Below are 9,583 nucleotides of genomic sequence, written 5' to 3' on the forward strand. Positions count from 1 at the left end.
AAGAATGCCCGTCCTGTTCAAGTTAAACTAAAGGATTCCACCTCCTTTCCCTACCAAAGGCAGTACCCGCTTAGACCCAAGGCCCAACAAGGACTCCAAAAGATCGTTATGGACCTAAATGCCCAAGGCCTAGTAAAACCATGCAATAGCCCCTGCAATACTCCAATTTTAGGAGTACAGAAACCCAACAGGCAGTGGAGGTTAGTGCAAGACCTCAGGATTATCAATGAGGCCGTTGTCCCTCTATACCCAGCTGTACCTAACCCTTACACTCTGCTTTCCCAAATACCAGAGGAAGCAGAGTGGTTTACAGTCCTGGACCTTAAGGATGCCTTTTTCTGCATCCCTGTACATCCTGACTTTCAATTCTTATTTGCCTTTGAAGATCCTTCAAACCCAACGTCTCGACTCACCTGGACTGTTTTACCTCAAGGGTTCAGGGATAGCCCCCATCTATTTGGCCAGGCATTAGCCCAAGACTTGAGCCAATTCTCATACCTGGACATTCTTGTCCTTTGGTGCATGGATGATTTACTTTTAGCCACCCATTCAGAAACCTTGTGCCATCAAGCCACCCAAGCAGTCTTAAATTTCCTTGCTACCTGTGGCTACAAGGTTTACAAACCAAAGGCTCAGCTCTGCTCACAGCAGGTTAAATACTTAGGGCTAAAATTATCCAAAGGCACCAGGGCCCTCAGTGAGGAATGTATCCAGCCTATGCTGGCTTATCCTCATCCCAAAACCCTAAAGCAACTAAGAAGGTTCCTTGACATAACAGGTTTCTTCCGAATATGGATTCCCAGGTACGGCAAAATAGCCAGGCCATTATATATACTAATTAAGGAAACTCAGAAAGCCAATACCCATTTACTAAAATGGACACCTGAAGCAGAAGTGGCTTTCCAGGCCCTAAAGGAGGCCCTAACCCAAGCCCCAGTGTTAAGCTTGCCAACGGGGCAAGAATTTTCTTTATATGTCACAGTAAAAAACAGGAATAGCTCTAGGAGACCTTACACAGGTCCGAGGGATGAGCTTGCAACCCATGGCATACCTGAGCAAGGAAATTGATGTAGTGGCAAAGGGTTGGCCTCATTGTTTATGGGTAGTGGCAGCAGTAGCAGTCTTAGTATCTGAAGCAGTTAAAATACAGGGAAGAGATCTTACTGTGTGGACATCTCATGATGTGAACGCCATACTCATTGCTAAAGGAGACTTGCGGCTGTCAGACAACTGTGAAGAAAGTAACTAAAATCATAAATCCCCATGGCTTTCCCTTATCGTATTTTTCTCTTTACTGTTCTCTTACCCCCTTTCACTCTCACTGCACCCCCTCCATGCCACTCTATGACCAGTAGCTCCCCTTACCAAGAGTTTCTTGGAGAATGCAGCTTCCCGGAAATATTGATGCCCCATTGTATAGGAGTTTATCTAAGGGAACCTCCACCTTCACTGCCCACACCCATATGTCCCGCAACTGCTATAACTCTGCCACTCTTTGTATGCATGCAAATACTCCTTATTGGACAGGGAAAATGATTAATCCTAGTTGTCCTGGAGGACTTGGAGCCACTATCTGTTGGACTTACTTCACCCATACCGGTATGTCTGATGGGGGTGGAGTTCAAGATCAGGCAAGAGAAAAACACGTAAAGGAGGTAATCTCCCAACTGACCCAGGTACATAGTCGTCCTAGCCCCTACAAAGGACTCAATCTCTTAAAACTACATGAACCCCTCCGTACCCATACTCACCTGGTAAGCCTATTTAATACCACCCTCACTGGGCTCCATGAGGTCTCGGCCCAAAACCCTACTAACTGTTGGATGTGCCTCCCCCTGCACTTCAGGCCGTACATTTCAGTCCCTGTACCTGAACAATGGAATAACTTCAGCACAGAAATAAACACCACTTCCGTTTTAGTAGGACCTCTTGTTTCCAATCTGGAAATAATCCATACCTCAAACCTCACCTGTGTAAAATTTAGCAATACTATAGCAACAGCCAACTCCCAATGCATCAGGCGGGTTACTCCTCCCACGCGAATAGTCTGCCTACCCTCAGGAATATTTTTTGTCTGTGGTACTTCAGCCTATCGTTGTTTGAATGGCTCTTCAGAATCTATGTGCTTCCTCTCATTCTTAGTGCCCCTATGACCATCTACACTGAACAAAATTTATACAATCATGTTGTACCTAAGCCCCGCAACAAAAGAGTACCCATTCTTCCTTTTGTTATTGGAGCAGGAGTGCTAGGCGGACTAGGTACTGGCCCTGGTGGTATCACAGCATCTACTCAGTTCTACAAACTATCTCAAGAACTAAATGGTGACATGGAATGGGTCGCTGACTCCCTGGTCACCTTGCAAGATCAACTTAACTCCCTAGCAGCAGTAGTCCTTCAAAATCAGACAGCTTTAGACTTGCTAACCGCCGAAAGAGGGGGAATCTGTTTATTTTATTTTATGTATTTATTTATTTATTTATTTATTTTGAGACAGAGTCTCGCTCTGTCACCCAGGCTGGAGTGCAGTGGCACAATCTTGGCTCACTGCAACCTCCGCCCCCCGGGTTCACACCATTCTCCTGCCTCAGCCTCCTGAGTAGCTGGGACTACAGACTCCCACCACCATGCCCGGCTAATTTTTTGTATTTTTGGTAGAGATTGGTTTCACCATGTTAGCCAGGATGGTCTCCATCTCCTGACCTTGTGATCACCCCACCTCGGCCTCCCAAAGTGCTGAGATTAAAGGCGTGAGCCACCACGTCCTGCCGGAACCTGTTTATTTTTAGGGGAAGAATGCTGTTATTATATTAATCAATCCAGAATTGTCACCGAGAAAGTTAAAGAAATTTGAGATTGAATATAATGTAGAGCAGAGGAGCTTTAAAACACCAGAACCTGGGGCCTCCTCAGCCAATGGATGCCCTGGATTCTCCCTTTCTTAGGACCTTTAGCAGCTATAATATTGTTACTCCTCTTTGGACTCTATATCTTCAACCTCCTTGTTAAGTTTGTCTCTTCCAGAATTGAAGCTCTAAAGCTACAAATTGTTCTTCAAATGGAGCCCCAGATGCAGTCCATGACTAAAATCTACCACGGACCCCTGGGCCGGCCTGCTAGTCCATGCTCCGATGTTAATGACATCGAGGGCAATCCTACCAAGGAAATCTCAACTGCACCACCCCTACTATGCCCCAATTCAGCAGGAAGCAGTTAGAGGTTGTCGGCCAACCTCCCCAACAGCACTTGGGTTTTCCTGTTAAGAGGGGGAACTGAGAGACAGGACTAGCTGGATTTCCAAAGCCAACTAAGAATCCCTAAGCTTGCTGGGAAGGTGACCGCATCCACCTTTAAACATGGGGCTTGCAACTTAGCTCACACCCGACCAATCAAGTAGTAAAGAGAGCTCACTAAAATGCTAATTAGGCAAAAACAGGAGGTAAAGAAATAGCCAATCATCTATCACCTGAGAGCACAGCGGGAGGGACAATGATCGGGATATAAACCCAGGCATTCGAGCTGACAATGGCTACCCTCTTTGGGTCCCCTCCCTTTGTATGGGAGCTCTGTTTTCACTCTATTAAATCTTGCAACTGCAATTCTTCTGGTCCGTGTTTGTTACAGCTGGAGCTGAGCTTTCGCTCGCTGTGCACCACTGCTGTTTGCCGCCGTCACAGACCCGCCACTGACTTTCATCCCTCCGAATCCGGCAGGGTGTCCACTGTGCTCCTGATCCAGCAAGGCACCCATTGCCGCTCCTGATCGGGCTAAACGCTTGCCATTGTTCCTGCATGGCTCAGTGCCCGGGTTCATCCTAATCGAGCTGAACACTAGTCACTGGGTTCCACGGTTCTCTTCCATGACCCACGGCTTCTAATAGAGCTATAACACTCACCGCATGGCCTAAGATTCCATCCCTTGGAATCCGTGAGGCCAAGAACCCCAGGTCAGAGAACACGAGGCTTGCCACCATTTTGGAAGTAGCCCACCACCATCTTGGGAGCTCTGGGAGAAACGACCCCCCGGTAACACCAGAGCTGTTGTGAAGACTTAAAGAACATATGGAACATTCCTAGGCGGTGTGGCACGTGATAACTAACGTGCAATAAGTGGCAGTTGCTGATTAATAATAAAAAGGCATCCAGACCAGGCTGACAGGAGGACAGGAGATCAAATCACTCCATCTGTTACCTACCTCGGCATAATTCTTCATAAAAACACATGTGGTCTCCCTGCCGATCATGTCCTACTGATCTCTCAAACCCCAACACCTTCTACAAAGCAACTTCTTTCCTTCCTAGGCATGGTTAGATACTTTTGACTTTGGATACCTGGTTTTGCCTCTGCCCAGGACTGGCAAATTGACTTTACTCACATGCCCCAAGTCAAAAAACTAAAATACCTCTTGCTCTGGGTAGACACTTTCACTGGATGGGTGGAGGCCTTTCCCACAGGGTCTGAAGGCCACCGCGGTCATTTCTTCCTTTCTGTCAGATATAATTCCTCGGTTTGGCCTTCCCACCTCTATACAGGCTGATAACGGACCAGCCTTTACTAGTCAAATCACCCAAGCAGTTTCTCAGGCTCTTGGTATTCAGTGGAACCTTCATATCCCTTATCATCCTCAATCTTCAGGAAAGGTAGAACGGACTAATGGTCTTTTAAAGACACACTTCCCCAAGCTCAGCCTCCATCTTAAAAAGGACTGGACAGTACTTTTACCTCTTGCCCTTCTCAGAATTAGAGACTGTCCTTGAGATGCTACCAGGGTACAGTCCATTTGAACTTTTATATGCACGCACTTTCTTGCTCAGCCCCAACCTCATCCCAGACACCAGACCTGTAGGCGACTATCTTCCAGTTCTCCAGCAGGCTAGACAGGAAATCCACCAGGCTGCTAATCTTCTCTTGCCTACTCCAGATTCTCAGCCATACGAAGACACCCTAGCTGGACGATCAGTTCTTGTTAAGAATCTGACCCCTCAAACTCTACAACGTCGATGGACAGGACCCTATTTAGTCATCTATAGTACCCCAACTGCTGTCTGCCTGCAGGATCCTTCCCACTGGGTTCACCATTCCAGAATAAAGCTGTGTCCGTCGGACAGCAGTCCTAATCCCTCCTCTTTCTCCTGGAAGTCGCAAGTATTCTCCCCTACTTCCCTTAAACTCACTCATATTTCTGAAGAACAGTAATAACCCTTGTGAGCCTAATACATCCCTTCATTCTATTAGGTCTGTTCATCCTTACCCTACTTTTTGCAACAGGGCTTTATGAAGTCACCCCCACTACTTGGACCGAACCCCAAAAACTAGTCATCCCTACTATCTTCTGTCTAGTCATACTCCTATTCACTGTTCTCAACTACTTATAAATGTCCTACTCTTGTCTACACTGCCAGTTTACACTGTTTCTCCATGCCATCACAGCTGATATCTCTTGGTGCTATCCCCAAACTGCCACTCTTAACTCCCTCTTAGAGTGGATAGATGATCTTTGCTGGCAGGGGACCCTCCAATACTTTCACCCTGATGAAGTTCTATTCTTTACTTTTATACTCACTGTGATTCTCATTCCCATTCTTATGCCACCCTCTACCTCTCCCCAGCTATCTCCACCACACTATCAACCTTACCCATTCTCTCCTAGCTGTTTCTAATCCTTCCTTAGCAAACAACTGCTGGCTTTGCATTTCTCTTTCTTCCAGCGCCTACACAGCTGTCCCTGCCTTACATACAGACTGAGCAACATCTTCTGTCTCCCTATGCCTCCTAACTTTAACAGCCCTGACCTTTACCTTCGTGAATAACTCATTTACTTTCTAGATAGGTCCAGCAGGACCTCCCTAGACATTTCACATCAGCAAGCTGCCGCCCTCCTTCACACTTACTTAAAAAACCTTTCTCCTTATATCAACTCTACTCCCCCCGTATTTGGACCCCTCACAACACAAACTACTATTCCACTCATTTATGTATCTCTCGGCAAAGACCCACTGGAATTCCCCTGGGTAACTTTTCACCTTCTCAATGTTCCTTTACTCTTCATTTCCAAAGCCCAACTATACACATCACTGAAATAATTGGAGCCTTCCAGCTCCATATTACAGATAAGCCTTCTATCAATACTGGTAAACTTAAAAACATTAGCAGTAATTATTGCTTAGGAAGACGCTTACCTTGTATTTCACTCCATCCTTGGCTACCTTCCCCTTGCTCATCAGACTCTCCTCCCAGGCCCTCTTCTTGTTTACTTAGTAAACAAGCCCTGAAAATAACAGTGAAAATTTGCTCATAGACACTCAACATTTTCTCCTACACCATGAAAATCGAACCTCCCCCCTACGCAGTTACCTCCTCAGTCCCCATTACAACCTCTGATGGCTGCTGCCCTAGCTGGATCCCTAGGAGTCTGGGTACAAGACACCCCTTTCAGCACTCCTTCTCATCTTTTTACTTTGCATGTCCAGTTTTACCTCGCACAAGGTCTCTTCTTCCTCTGTGGATCCTCTACCTACATGTGTCTACCTGCTAATTGGACAGGCACATGCACACTAGTTTTCCTTACTCCCAAAATTCAATTTGCAAATGGGACCTAAGAGCTCCCTTTTCCCCTCATGACATCGACATGACAAAAAAGAGTTATTCCACTAATTCCCTTGATGGTCGGTTTAGGACTGTCTGCCTCCATTATTGCTCTCGGTACTGGAATAGCAGGCATTTCAACCTCTGTCATGACCTTCTGTAGCCTCTCTAATGACTTCTCTGGTAGCATCAGAGACATATCACAAACTTTATCAGTCCTCCAGGCCCAAGTTGACTCTTTAGCCGCAGTTGTCCTCCAAAACCGCCGAGGCCTTGACTTACTCACTGCTGAAAAAGGAGGACTCTGTATATTTTGAAATGAAGAGTGTTGTTTTTACCCAAATCAATCTGGCCTGGTATATGACAACATAAAAAAACTCAAGGATAGAGCCCAAAAACTTGCCAACCAAGCAAGTAATTACGCTGAACCCCCTTGGGCACTCTCTAATTGGATGTCCTGGGTCCTCCCAATTCTCAGTCCTTTAATACCTATTTTTCTCCTTCTTTTATTCGGACCTTGTATCTTCTGTTTAGTTTCTCAATTCATCCAAAACCGTATCCATGGCATCACCAATCATTCTATATGACAAATGCTCCTTCTAACAACCCCACGATATCACCCCTTACCACAAAATCCTCCTTCAACTTGACCTCTCCCACTGTAGGTTCCCATGCCACCCCTAATCCGCAGCCCTGAGAAACATCGCCCATTATCTCTCCATGCCACCCCCCCCAAAAAATTTTTTTTTGCTGCCCCAACACTTCAATACTATTTTATGTTATTTTTCTTATTAATATAAGAAGGCAGGGGCCAGGTGCAGTGGCTCACACCTGTAATCCCAGCACTTTGGGAGGCTGAGGCAGGCGGATCATGAGGTCAGGAGATCGAGACCATCCTGGCTAACACGATGAAACCCCTTCTCTACTAAAAATACAAAAAATTAGCCAGGCGTTGTGGCGGGCGCCTGTAGTCCCAGCTATTCAGGAGGCTTAGGCAGGAGAATGGCATGAACGCGGGAGGCGGAGCTTGCAGTGAGCCGAGATCGCGCCACTGCACTCCAGCCTGGGTGACAGAGCGAGACTCCGTCTCAAAAAAGAAAAAAAAAAAAAAAAAAAGAAGGCAGGAATGTCAGGCCTCTGAGCCCAGGCTAAGCCATCGCATCCCCTGTGACCTGCACGTATACGCCCAGATGGCCTGAAGTAACTGAAGAACCAGAAAAGAAATGAAAATGGCCTGTTCCTGCCTTAACTGATGACATTCCACCATAAAAGAAGTGCAAATGGCCGGTCCTTGCCTTAACTGATGACACTGTCTTGCGAAATTCCTTCTACTGGCTCATCCTGGCTCAAAAAGCTCCCCTACTGAGCATCTTGTGACCCCCACTCCTGCCCGCCAGAGAACAATCCCCCCTTTGACTGTAATTTTCCTTTACCTACCCAAATCTCATAAAATGGCCCCACCCCTATCTCCCCTTCGCTGACTCTCTTTTCGGACTCAGCCTGCCTGCACCCAGGTGAAATAAACAGACTTGCTGCTCACACAAAGCCTGTTTGGTGGTCTCTTCATACAGATGCGAGTGAAAGCGAGGGCCAATTAAGAGCACTGCCTGCATTAAGAGCACAGAGAAGGGAGATGGAATAGTCATCTTCAAATGCATACAGCGTTGTCAAGTGGGGGAGACTGTGGCTCAAGAGGGCAGAACTGGGACTAAGGAGATTAGTCTGCAGTTTCCAACTACCTGAGGTAACTCACATGGAAACGTGTTTTGTTTTGTTTTGTTTTGTTTTAGACAGAGTTGCTTTGTCACCCAGGCTGGAGTAGCTGTGATTACAGATATGTGCCACCGTCCTTGGCTAATTTTTGTATTTTTAGTAGGGACGGGGTTTCTCCATGTTCGCCAGGCTGGTCTCGAACTCCTGATCTCAGGTGATCCGCCTGCCTCAGCCTCCCAAAGTGCTGGAATTACAGGCATGAGCCACCACATCCGGCTGGGTCTCAGTTAATTTAGACAGTTTATTTTGTCAGTGTTGAAGAAATGTACCCATTATACAGCCTCAGGAAATCCTGATGACATGTGCCCAAGGTGGTTGGGGCACAGCTTGGTTTTAAACATTTTAGAGAGACATGAGACATCAGTCAATATATGTAAGAAGTACACTGGTTTGGTCTGGAAAGGCGGGACAACTTCAAGCAAAGGCAGGAAGACTCTAAGTGAAAGTGGGAGGGAGCTTCCAGGTCACTCATAGGGGAGAGACAAATAGTTGCATTCTTTTGAGTTTCTGATTAGCCTTTCCAAAGGAGGCAATCACATATGCATTTATCTCAGTGAACAGAGATAACTTTGAATAGAAGGGGAGGCAGGTTTTGTCCTGAGCAATTTCCAGCTTGAGTTTTCCTTGTAGCTTAGTGATCTTGGGGCCCCAAGATCTTTTCCTTTCACTACAGTTAATTCTTGTTTTTTGTTTTTTTTGTTTTTTTTGTTTGTTTGTTTTTTTGAGACAGAGTCTTGCACTGTCACCCAGGCTGGAGTGCAGTGGCATCATCTCTGCTCACTGCAAGCTCTGCCTCCCGGGTTCACACCATTCTCCTGCCTCAGCCTCCCAAGTAGCTGGGACTACAGTCGCCCGCCACCACACCCGGCTAATTTTTTTGTATTTTTAGTAGAGACGGGGTTTCACCATGTTAGCCAGGATGGTCTCAATCTCCTGACCTCGTGATCCGCCCATCTCAGCCTCCCAAAGTGCTGGGATTACAGGCGTGAGCCACTGCACCTGGCCCACAACAGTTAATTCTTAAACTTGGGCACGTCACAACTACCTGGAAAACTTGTCAAAACACAGGTTGCTGGGCCCACTTCCAGAATTTTTGCTTCAGCCTGGGATGGGGCCTGAGAATTTGTATCTCTGGCAGGTTCCCATGTTATGCTGATGCTGCTGGCCGACAGCCCATTCTTTGAAAACCACAGCATTAGAGGATAGTAGTCTCTAAATGCAGGGT

The 9,583-nt window shown here is 46.6% G+C and overlaps 1 pseudogene; it reads left to right on the forward strand.

The window, feature by feature from the left end:
- Positions 1–1,263: 1,263 nt before the first annotated feature.
- On the forward strand, positions 1,264–3,217 carry LOC134728888 (syncytin-1-like; annotated as a pseudogene).
- The last annotated feature ends 6,366 nt before the right edge of the window (positions 3,218–9,583 follow it).

Source organism: Pan paniscus, chromosome 1 (genome assembly GCF_029289425.2).
Source record: "Pan paniscus chromosome 1, NHGRI_mPanPan1-v2.0_pri, whole genome shotgun sequence".
Classification (NCBI taxonomy): domain Eukaryota; kingdom Metazoa; phylum Chordata; class Mammalia; order Primates; family Hominidae; genus Pan; species Pan paniscus.